The sequence below is a fragment of the Miniopterus natalensis genome, chromosome 7 (assembly GCF_054644295.1).
Source record: "Miniopterus natalensis isolate mMinNat1 chromosome 7, mMinNat1.hap1, whole genome shotgun sequence".
In the NCBI taxonomy this organism is placed as follows: Eukaryota; Metazoa; Chordata; class Mammalia; order Chiroptera; family Miniopteridae; genus Miniopterus; species Miniopterus natalensis.
Genome location: NC_142087.1, coordinates 43,056,491 through 43,074,376, shown reverse-complemented (window position 1 = coordinate 43,074,376; position 17,886 = coordinate 43,056,491). Strand labels below are relative to the sequence as shown.

The 17,886-nt window shown below is 35.1% G+C and overlaps 1 protein-coding gene across 1 annotated transcript in view; it reads right to left on the bottom strand.

The window, feature by feature from the left end:
* The window catches only part of GREB1L (GREB1 like retinoic acid receptor coactivator), a 201,713-nt gene that overhangs the window by 101,931 nt on the left and 81,896 nt on the right, over positions 1-17,886 (bottom strand). The window contains exons 2-3 of the mRNA XM_087818992.1: positions 15,030-15,131; positions 3,041-3,148 (exon numbers count right to left, since the gene is read on the bottom strand). The gene's annotated coding sequence lies outside the window, so the exon portion shown is untranslated. The remainder of the gene's footprint in view (positions 1-3,040; positions 3,149-15,029; positions 15,132-17,886) is intronic.

The window sequence follows — 17,886 nt, the reverse complement described above, 5'->3', positions numbered from 1 at the left end:
CCCAGTCTCTATGGTTTCAGAGAACAAACTTCTGGGGATTTATCACAACAATCATTAAAATCTGCATAAAACACCAGAGGCAAAAGCCAATTTCCCAAATGAAGGGGAGAATTTCAAAAGATACTATAATAATTCCCCACATTTCACTGGGAAGGGCACAGGTGACTAAATATTTTTCATATAATATTCATTTAATTTCTCTTATTTACCTATACCCATTTAATTTTCCTGAGAAGTTGTTTGGAAAGTGAGCTAAGAACATTAACCAGATAAATATAATTAATAATAACACATTAAAGACTTCTGCAGGGTTTGTTTTGGTAATACTGGGTCACTAAATCTAGAAACAGGGCTTTGGTCTCCTTTGTAATGTATTTGGATGACTAATAAGAATTATAAGGGTACAAAGAGGGGTAAAGGAATCCCCACTCACAGTAATTAGAGTCAAAGAGAAATACCTTCAAAATTGATTTTAAAAAGCACCACAAATAAAACTGTGCTTTAGAATCAGCAAAATCTGACTGTTTTTCTTAGATACTACTGCCAAACAACTGCCCGGCATCTTTCAAAATCAGATGTGAATTAGGGACTGAACAAACGTCTCTGAATTATTTAACTTGCAAAAACAAAACAAAAACACCCATTCAAAGAGCAGTAAAAAAGGGACTTAGCTTAAAAGAAAAAGCACTGGAAATCCAAAGCAAACTGAACATTCTGTTCTTCTATGGATTTTGTTACTCCTTCTGCCTTCATTTTTCCACTCTGTCATCTGCTCCTGTCTTCCCATCTTCTTATTAACATTGCTAATTGTATTTGTCAGTTTTGCCACAATTTCAATGCTACTTAAACAGCTGTGGGTTTTCTCTAGGCAATTATCAGTCACTACACTTAGGTTTCTAAATTAGTTGTTGAAAGGCACTTTAACCTTGAGAAAATAGACACAGAACACACTGCATACTAAGCCTTACATTTTTAGGTATATGTTGCTTTAAAATGAGTAATTATTTAAAAGAATTGAAAATTTTAAAAAATCACACACATAAGTAATTCACATATTGTAAATTTATAAATTAGTAATAAAATGCTAAACAAAGCTTACTGTATACTTCTCATCATTTTATCTTTTTTGCTCTTACCAATAATATTGTAATATATGCTCTATGTACATGTACATGCATATAGTGTATAAATTGGAACCGTGGCCAAATTCCTCTAACAGCCTCCTTTCACTACCTACCTACCAGTGGCTAACACCTTTCAGAGGTATCCACAATCATATAAGTGGTATATTGAGGTCATGGGCTGTGGGAAAGAAAGCTCTTACAACATGCAGATTTCCACTCCCCTTCTCCATTCCCTCAGAAGAGAAAATTCTTTATTATATTTGCTTTTTAAATTCTCTATTCTTGACTCTAGCATTTTCTTCTTAATTTAGAAAATGTGCAAGAAACACATGCAGGGAGAAGCACAAGGTTCAAAGTTATTCATCAACTGATACCCACTTCTATGAAATACACCTAAAATTTTTAAAAAATCTTCTATAATCCAGAAACATTAAACTTCCTGAGCCATTTATTTCCTTTATACATTAAAATAAATTGAAAGACAACTTTTTAGAGTTCACAAATATTGGTGTTTTTAAAGGTTTATAATATCCTGTTTGTGGGTCAGTCGAAAGCTTGTTAGAACAATTTTTAAATTAATGTAGGCTTATTCTTTACCCCTCTCTCTCCCCCACTTTCTGCTCCAAGGAAAGAAAGAGACAAACATGAAAATGAAAAACATTTTGGAAAGCAAAGTACACTTCAAACCCTAACTGTTCTTTCAGACCTATATTGACTCTTATAGTAGGTGCCAACATTTGGTAAGGATTATCCTTCCATTAGACAAAAGCAAGCATTCCTTAGATAAATCAGGAGTTTTTGCCGTGAGACTCATAAAACCTTTTCACAACACAGATTTTCAAGAGAATCCTTTAAGGTTTTAGGAGGCTGCTCCTTTTACTAAGTAACAAAATACACCCCATGGTGTCTCACTGACCCCACTCAGCTGTCCTTTGACCTCTTCAATTGTTGAAGCCCAACTCCAGGGCCCACAGAATTTGCCTCCCATATCAAAAAGGCCAATGTTGCTTCCTCCTAGCACCTGGTGTAACAAAACGCAACAGTTCTCTCTCTTCTGTCTCCTCAGCTCCCTCTCTGACCACTTTCCAGATGTTCCAGGCCCAAATGTTAGGCCAATACTAGGTTTCAGGATCTGTGTGGACACCATGAAGGAACAAACAGGGCCCAGGCTGAAGCGGCAATGACCCTCTTGTTCTTTCTGGCCTCAAAAGGATACGACAGGTCATAAAAGAGGAAAAGATCTTTGGCTTCTCTTGGAAACGCCAGGCTATTTAAGCACAATGTAACTTCCAAAAGGAGAGAGAGTCTTGGGTTCTGCTCTGACAGACATGGGTTAACTAAAATAGTACCCCTAAATGCTCAATTCTAAGTTCACTTTTGATTTTCTTTGACATAGGGAGAAAAAGGGCAATATCACCCTTTTTTTCCTTTCTAAGTCACAAGCCTTCTTAAAAAAAAAAAAAACTTTCATAAAATTTTAAAAACATACATTTCAGGATAGTGTAGTATGATACAAATTTTAAATATGGTTGGGGGTTTTTCTGCAGAGGACAATAATCTAGGTAATTAATAATCTCTTATTAGACAATTTGAAAGACAAAAACCAGAATTCACAAAAGGGAATCGAAAACTGAATTCTAATTATCTTAATTTAGGTACATAGGAAATAGGACACAAAGAGGCTGATGCAGGGGGAAAAACTCCTTGCTGAATACTTTTTCCCTTTTCTTTTTTGGTGGAGAGGATGGGGAGGGAGGGGAAAGCAGATGGGGAGGAAAAGGAAGGAGAGTTCATAGAAATATCTGGTTAATCAGTTTAAGCACCAAATATAGTAGCTTTATTTAATTTCTAAATATAGCTTTATAAAACAGACTTGATCTTGAAAAATTGGGGGGCATATTATAATTGTACAATACCTTCGTTTATTTATTAACATTTTTGAATCACGCTCATGATTAAGCTGGGATGTCAATACCTCAGGGAGCCTGTTGCCTAGATTTTACTTGTTTAAAGCTTTTTTGTACCTGCAAAAACATAAAAAATAACAATATATACATAAATACAAGTTAATTAACAGATGCATTATATTCCAGAATACAATAACCTAAATGTTTATAGTTCCACAAAAATTACAGTGAGAAATAAATTATCAAAATCTTACACAATCCCATATACATCACAACTGGCAAATACAGATATTTCTCCTTTGTCAATACTCCCCAAATAATCATTCATAATTATATATATTCAAAAATAATTTCTGTTGTGAAGATGTCCCCCCTCTAAGTGTAGAATGAATAAATCTGTCAAGTCTGCATTTTGACAGGTGTTCCCATATTGCCAAAAGCCCACAGACTTTTATTTTATTTTTAGGAATAAAATTAGCAGAAGATAATTTTCTTATTCTAAGTTTACGTTTTATAATCTCTGATGCTTCTCAAAATTTACCTCCTCAAAGAAATATGAAAAACATAAATATAGCTTATATTGATTAAAATTGTTCTCTACTTTTTGAAACTAATGCTTTAATAATATACAAGAAAAAAAGTCTGCCAGAAGAAAGACCTACTGTTTTCCTACCCTTTAGACTAACTAATCATAATTATATACCTGGGTGAAAATTACAGTGTACATATTATTCTGTTCTCTAGGTAGATTATGGTCAATATAAACCACTGCCTATAGTCATAAAACATCAAGTGAAATAAAAGTTATTTGTCACTGATTTTTATATATAACTTAGAAGTCTTTCTATTCCTTTGTTACTGTGTCTAAAGAGAAAACAAAAGATTTTCCTAAGAATGTACTAATTTTAATATGCATATTTATAGCACTAAAATATGTAAAGTAATATCAACTTATGTTTTCTAAAAAAAAAATTTTTTTTCACCTTACTCCCCTTTTATGTCAACGTGAAAGAAAGGAACAAGAGAAAAGTACCATTTTAGATTTTGAAATAAAAATCTTTATCTTACCTCTCACTGTCAGAAGAATATCTTCAGGCAAAAGAACAAATAAAAATGCAAAACCCAGATTTTCAAACTCATGTATTTCTCACCTACCCACACACAAATAGACATCCTTTTGTAAGGCAGGAGTTTTGCTACCTACATCCAAACCCAAGATTACCCCATATGGTCAACAAGGTCAAACTGCATTACTGCCAATGAAACTATATGACTCCACAAGGACCTTAATGATTTTTAAAAAAGGTCAGTAATCCAATTCCAATAGCTTCAGAGTCTAAAATTGCTAATTTTTGGCCACGTGCTGCACACTTCACCTGCTAGTAATGACATTTTTGTATTTTCTTCTAATTACACTCAAAGCTAAGACCTTTGGCCCTGGGCCACAGACCCCTATTCAGGCTGCACACATTCTCTTAAACGGCCTGATCCTTTGTTGTCACTCTTACTCTTTCATCTATTATTTACACCCATAGAGAAGGAAGATACTCTACCATTTGTATAGCTTAAAGCTTCCAATCATCTTAATTTCTTTGCCTTCCAACCTATGGTCTTTTTCATAGACGAGTGTCAAAAAGTTTGACAAAATCATTTTTTTCAAACACACTGCCTCCTAGCCCTTCTTCCTCTTTCCTACTTTCTGACCAAGCTTCTTTCTTTTCCTTTGCTCACACAGGAGGGACTCTGTACCAGTCAGGACTTACAGATTGGACTTTTGCCAACAAAATGAATTTCTAAATATAGAAAATCTCCACCTTGTTCTGACAGATCAATAACAATTATTTTCTTTCTTTCATCAAAGAGTCCATTAAATTAAATAGAAGGTTGCTTAAAATAACTTAAAATCTGCCCCAGCCTCCCTAAGGCAAGGGCATAGAATTTTCAGAACCTCCCTGCAAAAATGTCAAAGAAGTTTCAGTATAAACAGTAAGGATGTTAGTTAAGTGGCTAAAACTTTTCAAACATTTTAATATCTACAGCTGTTTACAAGAAAAAAAAATAAAGGAAGAAAAGAAAAAAGAGAAAGTAAAATATAAAGAAAAATTTAGATTAATAAATGTTTTAATCTTTACATTTTAAAAGACTACTAATTCTCCAAACAGCAACACTCTCACATAAAACATTCCGTACCACTGTAATTTCCAGTACACTCTTCCCAGACTTTTTTGCCAATGTCCGAACACATTTTGCAAATCCAAAGCACAGAACTGTTTACCATGATGCAGATGTCCCCCTCAGATCACGATAGCCACCAAAAGACTCTGATTTCCAAGTTGTTTATAAAATGACATATAATCCATCTTTGCTCTCTCTTCCTCTATTGCTCAGCTTACTCTTGATTTCTAACAAACAGTATTTCCTTGTTGTCTGTCCACTCTGCAGACCCTGTAGCCCCTTGTCTTTTCTTATTTTCACCATTTGCTTCAACCAGCAGTTCACTGGAGACCCATCCATCTTGTAATGCCTAAAGTGACAGATGCTCTCAGGAACCACCACACTGCTGAGTGAACAAAAGATAACATCACCTCTAGGAACTCCAGAGAGAAATACAACTGCAACCTCAAGACAGGGGCTGACTCATGACAGACACTGGACCATAAACCTCTTCTAAGCGAAAAAGAAAACAATTGCCACACACACAAAAAAATCTGGCACAATCAAAGGCAGAAAAGAGTGATTATTTGTGGATTGCCTTTTCACTCTGCAGCTCACTTTTCCCTCCCAATGCTTTTATATTGGGGCAATTCACTTGCCAAGAGGCAAGAGTTCTTGGGGGGGGGGGGGCTTTCTCAAGTATCTTCTTTTATTCAACAATATTCAAAGTGAAATTCATTCACATGTGTGTTTCAGTTAATCTAAGGCTTATGATGCAGCATTCTTAAGCCTGATCTGTCTTGTTTGCACAAAGCAATATCGGGACTCAGAAATGCTGACTCAATTCCACTGCTGTGAAAGGCATAGGCATGCTTTGCAAATTAAAAATACATTAGAAATTAAAAAGCAACGTGTGACACAATGTCAACAATATGTGTAGCTCATAAAAAAAGCTCACCAGTCATTCATCAGACAGCCTCCAACTTGGGTTAAAAAGACAGTTAACAAGAGGATTCTGGGAAGGACTACAGATCTCTTTTCTAACAAAGGAAAGGTCATTTTAACATCTCCCAGCAACAAACTAATGACAGAGACGCTGTAGATGCAGAGGACTCTGCTTGATGCTATCTAGTGTTTTTTGTTTTTGTTGTTTTTTAAAGTTTCTTATTTAAAACCTTCATTCAGCAATAGGAAAATGTGAACTCTAACATTTAATTGTAATTTTAACTCTAACATTTAGATAAATACAGTGAAGGGAAATTTTTGAAGAACAGAAAAACAAAAACTGATTTGGAAGGCAATTAAGAATACTGTGTGATCAATGTCAATTACGGAGATTAACAACCCGTTTTTACAAAGGATATCAAGCACCATAGAGGAAAATCTCTGATGCAGCTAAATACATTATCATTTTCAAACAGGGTAAAGATACAAATATCTGTTAAATCTAAAATAAAGAGCCAAATGCTCAAGAAAAGTCCTGTCAACTATATTTCTAAGAAAAAAACATAAGGATTTACAATGGCTTTTCTTTAAGACAAATATTTAAAATTTTTATACAAAAAGCCTTTAAGTTATAATTTTTTTGGAGTCACTAATGACTCTTTGCATCCTAGTTTTACAAAGTAATAAATAAAATTTAAAAGATATTTTGTCTCTTGTATTTGAATTATTTGTGGAGTAAAAGAAAAATTTTCAACTTGATACATCGACATATCTCTTTCTTAACATTTTTAATGTCTCCCTTATTTCCTTAAACACTTCAGAGTATCTGAGGAAATAAGATAGTACAAATATTTCACAATCTCAGAATTTTTTGGTTTTTATTTTATGATGGTAAAACAGAAAGCATACAAAATAATTCAATAAATATGTACACTTACATAACTCAATGGGGAAAAGATGAAATAATTATAGACCTTTATCAATTATAGTCCTTTATCAATATATAAAGGACTTGTTATAATATGGACTTGATCTTTAGACAACTTTAACACAATGACCCTAAGTAACCCCCCAAAACTCCTGATCCAAAAGTACTACATCCTTCAACACTCTCAAACTTTGGCATTAATACCAAGAAAGAGCGGTGACTTTGGAAGGACAGTTACATTACAGAGGGCTCAAAAAAGACCCAATTAAATGACCTACTTTTAAACACAATAGGATCGATATGTATGCAGGAAAAGTACACCCCAGTGGAAAGTTCTTATTGCCTGATTGATCAAAAACAAAACAAAACTTTTCCTTTTAAAGGGCCCCTTCCAGATCACAGTCAGTGCCAGAAATCCACACAGGAAAAAAATCCATCAAAATGAAACCCTAAAAGGGTTTACCCTTCACCATCCTATTTGCACTTCAAAAACCTGTAAGTCCTTCAGTTAAACCCCAGGGCTGAACCATTTCAATAATAAGAGAGGTGGCCAGCAGTGATTTATCTCCCATTTGGCCTCTGGACAGAGCTGTAATGTCTACGGAGCTTCCCTTCACTGATTTGAACCCTCCCCCAAGTCTCAACCTTCATTTGTGCAGCTTTAGATCTGCAATACCTTATAAACAACTCATATGGCCCTTCCAATCAAATGCAAGAACAATCTGTAACTGAAGATTTGGGTACATTTTCTTGGCAATGCTTTCACTGCTGAGTAATCAGAGCGTTGAAAATACCAGGTTAAATTTCAGGTTCTCTTTATTACAAGTTGAAGAAGAAAAGAAATTTCCTTAACTTTTGATTCTCTCTTCTCACATGTTAATTGGTGTCAAAACTTCTTAAATGCTTTCCAATTTATACCTTAATATCCTTTACATTTTTGGCCACATCAGGCATCTTCTTGCAGTGGTGTTCATCTAAATTTAAATCCTTGCATTTTAAAATATCTTAACAAATCCAAAGAAATGAAGATTTCACAGGTCACAGACTCCTGGGTCAAAAAGACCTTAAAAACAGGTATCAGACCACTATGACTCAACTGATTTATTATACCCTATTATCAAATATGTACTATAACTGTCATCACACACACACTTACACAATCTTCCTCTAGTGAAATAAACACCAAACAACGTCAACAGTTATTTAAATTGAAATATAGGTCCCAGAAGTTTAAGGAAAGCAATTATTCCTTAAAAATGAAGGAATTCTCTATTTCAAAATTATGACTATATGTTTCCTAGTGTAGAAAAAGTATGAAAAATATATGCACCCTGTTCCCCACCTGTTCATTGTTTTCTATCTTCATTTAAATTAGAAGAGTTTGGCTTTCTAATTGATTCTTTTTTTAAAAAAAATACATATCTTTATTGATTTCAGAGAGAGGAAGGGAGAGGAGAGAGGGATAGAAACATCAATGATGAGAGAGTCACTGATCGGCTGCAGCCCACAACCCGGGCATGTGCCCTGACTGGGAATCGAACCCTGATCTCCTGGATCCTAGGTCGATGCTCAACCACTGAGTCATGCCTGGCTGGGCTCTAACTGATTCTTGATAAATTCCATCTGATTGGCACATTAACAACTTGCACTAAATGATTCCACTACAGTGATTACAGTTCACAAGTTGAAATTTTTCAAGCTATTTCACTAACTTCATAAATTAGAGCCTCCACAGGCAAATAAATATAAATGTATTTCACTTTAACCTAATATCAGTTTTTAAAAAAGTTAAAAGAATAAAATTAAATATATGGCTGATAGTTAAAAGTACAAGAAATACAAATTTCTATCAATTAAAAGAAAAAAATTATTTATGTATTTGCACCACTAACACTCTTATACCTCATTAGCAAATATTTTCCATTTTCAGAGCTCCAAATACTACAAATTCTAAAAAGAGAAAAACCAACCTTCACAGCAAATGACTTTATTGCATGCTACCAGGTCAATGAATCATAGATTTGTATTTGAGATAACAGAAGAATTCAAACTGTTTATATAAACGAGGAAAAATAGACAGCTGAAAAAACCTAAGGAACATGAATTTCTATATCACTGAAACAAACTTTGTCACTAATAACAATATTCAGGAAAACAAATTTCTTAACCCACTACCTGACATTTTAAAAGAAAGCTTTCCTCAGAGACTCAACAAGAATAATTGATTCACCACAGAGGAAATATTCAATCTTCATTAAAGATTTATTCAGTGCAATAGGTTGTTAGGTCTACTTAGACCTCAAAGAAGAAATAGTTCCTATCTGGTAGGAATCAGGTCTTGAGAGAATTGATTGGAGATGAGAAGCAGTTCCTCAAGTCATAACACTATATTTCAAAATGACAATGCTAAAAACTGAGGATGTGCTATAAAATGTGTATTACTACTTTGAAATCTAATACAAAGAAAGTGATACTTAAGACAGTATTAAATTGTTACCAACTCTTCTACTCTGTAACTATACTCATCACCTATCTTCTCTGAGCCTGTTTCCTTACCCATAAAATGGGAGATAAAAAGTAATACGTTTCTAGATTGAACACTCTACGGTGGTAATGGGGGTGGGGAGGACATCCCATTCACAATAGCAACAAAAATAATACCCAGAAACCACCTTATTGATATATATGTGATATCATCTTCTAAACTGCCAAACTTTATGTAGGTGATTTAAGTGAAAATTTATATGTTCAAAGAAATATGCTAGATTTCTTAAGAAGACTAATCATTGTAAAAATATCTTTCTCAAACAAAATAATAAACAACACAATTCTAATTAAAATATCAGTAGGATTTTGGGGGAGCATTATTAAGACATCTATAAATTTATAAGAAAGATCAAAGAAAAGATGGAAAAAAACTTTTTTAAAAAGGTGATAGAAAGTGAATAAAAATAAATGTTAAATCACATTATGAAGAAAGAGCTTTTGGCCGTGTGATAATCCATGTCACCAAGTCCAATGAACATTTTTCAATTCTTATTCAACATGCTCTTTTGGGAGACTTCTTGAAACTTTCTTTCCTTCCGCTGGATTTCATCTCACAAGTTTTCTGGTTTTCCTCCTTCCCTATGCTGCTTCTCAATTTCCTCTGCACCCCCATAATACACTGTCCAGCAACGATATGTTGGAGTTCACAGGGTTTCATCTATGGTATATCTTCCAAGATGGCCCCAATGATTCTCACCTCCTGTGTAATCTTCTCCCACACTGAATCAGGGCTGACTTGTATGATCAATAAAATATTGAACAAGTGACGGTGTGTGATTTCCAAGGTCATAAAAGATGTTGCAGTTTCTGCCTTGACCTCTGGATCACTAAAGAGAAGGCAGTCACCATGCTGTAAGGACACTCATGCAGCTTAGGAGCCAGCACCCACTTGCCTAATTGCTTTCCTTGCCTCCTTGCTGGCACCCTTCAATCACTTCTCTGCATTACAATGAAAATATAATCATGTCAACTCTTTGCTAAAGCACTTGGTGGTTTTATATTGCTTTGAAGATAACAATCAATATTGTCAATATCCCTGCCTATGTCTCCAGCCTTGGCTTGCACTGTTCTCTTCCTAAATGCTATGCTCCAGCAACACTGACCAACCTTTAAATACTTAAGTTCCCTCTGCCTGTAATACCACCCATCCTATCTTTTATTTTTCTCTAGTCATACCCCCTTCATTCCTTAGATTTCAACTCAAGCTCTGCTTCCCTGAGTCCCTCAGCCCTTTGCTAAAAGCTCTCAAAGACCCTTATTCATCTCATTTGTAACAATTCACTCACTTCTGAGCTATATAATTTGTAGCACCAATTGATTGTTTGTCTTCCCTATTAAATTCTAAGCTACATGAAGGTAGGGACTGTGCTTTTGTATTTTGCCTATTGTGAAATCACAGTAGGCACTCAAAAATATTGTTTGAATAATCGTATAACTTAAAATTAGGGCTGGCACAAGAATGAGACGATCCTTGGCGACAGTTTATATTATCTAGAAGAATTATTTTATGATGATTGAGGTATTATAAAATAAAGGGGAGAACAAATGATTCACATAAGGATACTGAAATAATGTTTAACAATTTAAGAAGTAACAGCTAATTAAAAACTTTAGTAAATACTAGAAATAAATTCCAGAGAGAAAAAAGATTAAGTATCTATACCTAAATACATGTACATGCCCACCCACATCAAACCACATAAAAGTAAGAGAAAACAGAATTAAAAATTTATTATACAGATATTTCTCATGTTCAAGATTTATTATATCATAGTGAAAAATTAACTTTTTAATCCTAGAAGTCACAAAGAATGAGACTGACAGATTTAATTGGTGAAAACATAAAACTTCTGTATAGTTAACATCTAAAACAAATAAAAAGAAAAAATAATCAGCTAAGAAAAATGTTTCTAGCTAATAAAAAGAGTTAATGCCTATTATTATTATAATAAAGTAAAAAATTAATTCCCCCACCCCTGGGAACAACCTAATACCCTACAAATAGGGAAAGAATTAAGCACAGTATAGTAACAGTAATAACCACTACCATTTAATGAATGTCTACCATGTACCTCACATACACTGTCTCATTTAACCGTCACAAATCCTTCCATAATGGAATATTATGAAGCTATAAAAAGTACATTTTTGACATAGAATATATAAGTAATACATGAAATGGAAAATATGTTATAAAACTCTATGGTTTATATGGTTTTACACATAAAACAATATGTAACATGCAACATGGTGACTATAGTTAATAATACAGTATTGTATATTTGAAAGTTTCTAAAAGAGTAAACAAAAGTTCCCAACACAAGAAAAAACAAATTTTATAACTATGTATGGTGATGAATATTACCTGGATTTACTGTGGTAATCATTTTGTAATATATACAAATATCAAATCATTATGTTGTACACCTGAAACTAATATGTTATATGTCAATTATACTTCAATTAAAAAAACCCAATATGGCCCTGGATGGGTGGGTCAATTGGTTGGAGTGTTGTACCATACACCAGAAAGGTTGTGGATTTGATTCCCAATCAGGGCACATACCTAGGTTGCGGGTTCGATCCCAGGTCAGGTTGCCATGGCATATAGCAACTACTCTTTCAAGAAGTGTGATGAACTAGGGTGGAAATAAGTTGGTAGCTGTAAGTAAAAGAGTAATTACAAGGAGGGATGCTTATAGGATAAGGTTCTTCCCTCCAAAGAGAGGGATGGTACAGAAGAGAGGAGATGATTAATGGAACAAGGTCCCAGAGGGAGTAAAGAAGGGAGAGAGGGAAAGGATGTAAGGCATACATCGATGGCAGAGCTACAAAGCAGGAGCCTCGAACCCTGATGAGAGCAGAGATGCTTCATCAGCTTAGAAATCTGCCTCCAAACTTTGTTTATGTGGGAAAGAAATAAACTTCCAACTTGCTGTTTGGTGTTTCCTGTCATTTGCAGACAAATGTAATCCTAACTGATACAGGAGAGAAGGGTGTTGAAAAAATAAGCAAGCACCTCTCTGAAATAGCCCAGGATATTCAGAAGACAAGACCAATCTGGCATTATTAGACTACCACTGGTGAGAGAGGGAGTGGTAGGAAAGGAACATGAAAATGTAGGCCCAGGCATGTGGAGTTGAGACTGGATCCTGTAGATAAAAAGTAGCCACACAAAAAGGCACTAAGCAAAGGAATGGCATGTTCCCATTTCAGCTCTGAATAGATTCCTCTAGTGGTAGACTGAAAGGGGATCATTAGAGATTGGTGACTAATGACATGGGCAAGTGATTCACGATGAAGCCTAGGTCTCTACTTTGCATTGCTTTTCTCTCGCCCTACTGTTAGTACTTCAATTCAAGCATGCCATGACCTTACCATTCATTCAACAAATGCTTATTGAGTGCCTCTTCTGTGCCACGTCCTGCAGATACAGTGGTGAACAAGGCAGAAATGGTCTTTGCCCTCAAAGATCTTAGTTAGGGATACCAGTGCTGGAAGCTTCATATGTGATATCTCATTTAATCCTCAGAACACCTTATGATATTAGTATTGTTATTGTCCCGATTTTTCAGGTGAGGTAACCCAGTTTTGGAAAGTTTAATAATTTGCTCAGGGTCACACACTTGGCTAGCTAGTAAGTGGTGGTGCCAGGAATCAGTACAGAACCATCTTACTCCAAACATGTTTTTAATCACTTGGCTGTGTTCTCTTTCATGCAATTACATACGATGTGTTAAGTACTGTGACAAGGAATACAGTGGTTTGGATTATTGCAGCTTCCTAAATGGACATTCTTTCTGAATTTGGCATGTTCCAGTCAGACAGTTTTTCTAAAATGCAAATTGTGGGGGATGATGGCACCTTCTCATATTAAGGGCACTCTGCGGAGGAAGATGAGGTTTTGAATGGTAGGTGATGCATTCAGGTCTTAGATATATTGATTCTGAGATGCTGTGACATATCCAAATGAATATATCCAGTCATAATTTCATAGATGAATCTGAAGTTGAGGGGTAGCAGGGTTTTGGAGATAAAGCACTTGGCATACTAGCTCTTACAGGTCAGCTGAATTCAAGGAGATTACTGGGACTCTTTAGGGGCTTCTAGAAGTGAGAGGGGTACCCTGCTGAGAAAAGGGCAGTGGGTACAGACTTGGAGAGAATAGAGTAGATTTGGAATAATTGATAAAAGAAAAAGGAGAGGGATTCAGCCAAGGACAGTCAAAGACACAATTAAGTTATAGCTAGGGTTAGAGACAACGAATTCATAGTGACATCAATCTGCATGGCTGATTTTCTCCAGTAACAATCACTAACTCAAGAATAGGAAAATGTGCCCAAATTTTATTATTTTACTAGTTCTTTACTCCCATTTTGACTTAAGGCCTTGCCTGTGAGTTCCCAAAGCACCCTGAATTTACCTTTGACCTGCTAACGAACACTTGACCTATCAGGTTCTATTTAACTCCATCTCCCTTTGGACTTTGAAATAAATCCTCAAAAAGTCCTTTGAGACTTTGAAAACCTGTGTTTTTTAAATCATTTTTATTCCCAGCAACTTGTGCAGTACTATTTGTCTTATCTCCAGTTAATCTGTAAGTCTCTGAGGGGCAGAAACTGTGACTGCACAGTTTTGTAGGAGCATCATCTCAGTTCAATGTCTCATGCACAGTATGTCCTCATTAAACATTTGTGGGATTGGGTTGACTTTAATCTGGAAGCTAAAATGTAATTAACCAACTACCTAATACTATCAAGCAGTAATTTTTAAGTTTTAGACTTGGAATAAACAGTCCCTCCTTTTCACCTTTCATTTTGTTTTTCATTAAGAGAAAGTTAGGACAGCACCTCCCTAGTATGTCCCATTTTGTCATGGGAGTTTGGGCCTTCCTGGCAGCTCTACGGGCTCTGTTACCATGGATGAGCTACTAAGCATTTCTGGGCCTTTTGAGTCCTTGTTAGTAAAACTCAAGTGATTGGACACAACGACTGCTGATGTCCCTTCTCATCCTAAATTCCAAAGAACCCATGACCTCTGGAAGACCTTTAAACCTCATCTGAGAACTACTCCCTTATAAAGAGCAATTAAAGCATGGGTTCCGTTATTGGAAAATGGACCAATAAATCCTTTCTCTATAATCTACAAAGCATATCACTTCGAAAATGATGATATGGACACTTTATATTTAATTATTGCTCTGACTGCTGGTTAAAGCACTTTATTAATGCAAGTTTGTTTTTCCATGGTAGGTATACCCAAAAATCAAATGAAAGGGCCCTGTAGTTCGCTTTGGTAGTAAAAAGAGCAGAAAGCTGGAAGAATATGAAACATTATCTTGGATCCCATATGTACCTTGGTAACACTTTCCTTTTTTTTTTCTTCTTTTTTTTTTTAGATGAGAAATCAAAGAGTGTGACTTACTCAAGATTATAGAAGTACAAAGTAGCAGGGCTGGTACTAGAGTCCAAGGCTCCCAGTCATAGCCTTTCTTTTTTCAAAACAATCAAATTGGTCAAAAACCTCCTGAAAGACAAAAACAGATGAAGGTGAAATGCCAATTGGTTGAGTTTAAACAGAGACTCTACTTTGTTCTTTCCAGGTTCAATAATAAACAATTCTAGTGACTGGCATGAAGGGGTTGGCAGATGAAACATTCTGACTCCTAAACAAAAATATTTTTGCACCACAGTTAGTAAATCAATTGTAAAAATTAAGTAAACAGAAAACAAGGAGAATTAGCATACCCAGCAAACAATTTTTGTTCACTCTTTTGGAAGACAGACTGAAAAAAAACCCACACAAAACAAAATCCCTGTGGCTGCCTTCATTAGCAGCCAGAGTGTTGAGTCCCATTGTAAATCCCACTTATAAAGGCCCATGGCTACCTGCAGAGCTTAGGAGAACCAATCACATTAGTGAAGACACCAGATGACCAAAGGAAACCATGAGGGTCTGGGAAAGCTAGTAAACAAAAGGCAGGGTTCCAAATGAATGCCATTGCTAGAGTCTGCATTGTAAAAATGCCTGGATTTCAGAGTCCTAAAGCAGATTAGCAGAAGGCAACAAAAGAGTCAAATAAGATACAAAGAACTCATTTTGACACATTAAGAAATTGTCTTCATTAGATCATCAGGTACTTAAGTATAATTATTTAAAAAAAAAATTCCACCTAAGTTGTGTTTGAAGCAGTGAGGCCTAGAAGAACAGGGACCTAAAAATGGTTCTTGAATACAATGTGTTAAAGACCAAAATTCATGAACCAGCCTTTTCCTTTTTAATCTACCTAGCATTTTAAAGGCCTATAATAACTTTAAAATGTTATACACATCATTTTAATTTCACCACTCTGCATGTGTGCTACTTTTAATGCCAACTAGAAAAACTCAGATCTCTCCAACTGTAAGTGATATTTCTTCCACATTGTTGCATCATTTACAAAGAAAATAAGTAACACTTTTGGGTATGAATTGCCAAAACGAAAAGAAGCAAAACATTAGGTTCTGGTACAATTTCCAAGCTTAAACTCTAACATAATTTAGATGCTTAAGTTTGAAAATGTGGAAGAAAAACCTTTATTTCCATGTGGACAAGGCTGAGATTTGTTGTTTTTTGTTTTGTTTTCTTTTGGGGTGGGAGTGGTTAGGGAATTACGATAAATAAATTTAATAACTTCCTATACTGTTTGCCAGTTTTATTCACTAAGGTATCCATATTGCTAAGCCAAATAAGGCTGATATAAAACATAAATAATTACTTATTGAAAGTCCTGTAAGAGGACATGGGCACTAAAGAAACCCTCCTCAGAGGCTGTGGCCTCTCTGGCCTTTTCAGTTTTGTCACAGACAGTGGCAGAAATACGCCCTATCAAGTCAGTAGCAGTGTATTTTCTCAAATAGTTCCTTATTTGCTAACTACCTATGTGGAGAGTCTCCTTTTATTGTCTCATCTACTCCTTTCCTCTCTCCTTGATAGTCAAGAGGCAGGAGCAAGACTGGCCTGAGCTTTGCTGCTTTGATGAAAACAGGCAGTGTAGCGAGTAATAAGTCTGATTCAAATATACTCTACTACTTTATAATCATGTGGCTTGAGGCTAGTTATCTATAACACAATGGGGGGGGGAAGGGGGACATCTGTAATTCTTTCAAAAATAAAGATAATTAAAATAAAATGAGAATAATATCTCCTACCTCATAGATTTATAGAGAAGGTATATGAAGCACTTGGCATATATTAGGCATACAATAAATGTCAAGGCTCTTCCTTATATAAATCCTTAACCACAGGAAAAATAATGCTTTTATACTTTATAGAGTAATTTCATGCAAATTATCTCAGTTAATCTTTATGAGATTACCACACTCATAAGTAGCCAACTACTCAAATGCATTTCTGACTCCAGAACCAATGTTTTTTTTCTATTATGCTGCAATGTGAGGGGTTGTGGTGGTGGAGACCACATTATATATACCTATATCATCAACTCCTGTGGGTGGTGGTGGGGAGCATGAGCTGAACTGGCAGGGATCTTAGAAGATGCAAAGGAAGCAAAAAATAGATATACAATCTTACCACTTAGTAGGGTAACTGCCAAAAGGATAAGCTACCCTTGGGTTCATCGATAAACTATGCTTTACTGATTAAAAAAAAAAGCAACGAGAATAAAAATGAAACAATTACAATGTCTTAGGGTCTAGTTCTCTATAGGAATGTGATAATTTTAGGTCGGTCAAAGAAAAACTTATGAAAATAACAGACCTACAAATTTTTATCTTTATCTAAGGTTGAGAGAGGTTTCCTGTCATTAGATGCAACCAAAATTTAAATTAACCTGAATTTTCACCTCAGAACTACACTGGGAATTTTGATATACTTTACTTCATTTAAAACCTCATAATAACACTCTGAGATACATATTGTATTCATTACATGAGAAGATAGACTCTGGAAAATTGAGTGACTTGTTTAAAAAAGCTTACAGTGCTGAGGTTCAAACCTACATCCGTTAAACCCTATATGTTGTGTTCTTCAAGCTAAATTACACGGCTCTCTATAGTAGCAGAAAAGAATATGTGAAATGGTCCAAACTATAATCATAATTTTATTTATAACTCAAGAGAGAACGAATGACTATTAGGTTGTTTAAACATGAGTTTACTTACACAAATTGTGAAAATCCCTAAATAGAAATTTCTGAGGTCAGAATGACATCCAAAAAAAAAAAAAAATGATTTAGATTTGAAAACAATTATTAAGCTATTTTTAGTCTATTATAGAAGTC